Raw genomic sequence first — 730 nt, forward strand, 5'->3', positions numbered from 1 at the left:
TGAGTCGCTGGGATTACAGGCACGCGCCACCATGCCCAGCTAATTTTTTGTAGTTTTAGTAGAGACGGGGTTTCACCATGTTGACCAGGATGGTCTCGATCTCTTGACCTTGTGATCCACCTACCTCGGCCTCCCACAGTGCTGGGATTACAGGCTTGAGCCACCGCGCCCGGCCGGAATTGTTTTCTTAATTTCTTTTTCAGATAGTTCACTGTTAGTGTACAAGAATGCTACTCATTATTGTGTATGAATTTTGTGTCCTGCAACTTTACTTATATTGCTTATCAGTTCTAACAATTTTTTGATGGAGTCTTCATAGAGTTTTTTATATATAAAATTATATCATCAACAAACAGACAATTTATTTCTCCCTTTCATATTAAGATCCTTTTTTTCTTTCTGTCTCTTGGCTAATTGCTCTGGTAAGGATTTCCAGTGCTATGTTAAAAAAAAAAAAGTTGTGAGAGTGGGCATTATTGTCTTGTTCCTGATGTTAGAGGAAAAGCTTTCAACATTCCACCCTTGAGTATAAATGTTAGCTGTGGGACTGTCATATATGGCCTTTATTGTGTTATGGTGTATTCCATCCATACCTGTTGAGAGTTTTTATTATGAAGGATATTGAATTTTATCAATTGCTTTCTGTGTCCATTGAGCATATGGTTTTTGTCCTTCATTTTGCTAATGTGGTGTATTATGCTTATTGATTTGTATATGTTGAACCATCCTT

This window comes from Cebus imitator, unplaced genomic scaffold, assembly GCF_001604975.1.
Source record: "Cebus imitator isolate Cc_AM_T3 unplaced genomic scaffold, Cebus_imitator-1.0 Scaffold446, whole genome shotgun sequence".
Lineage (NCBI taxonomy): Eukaryota > Metazoa > Chordata > Mammalia > Primates > Cebidae > Cebus > Cebus imitator.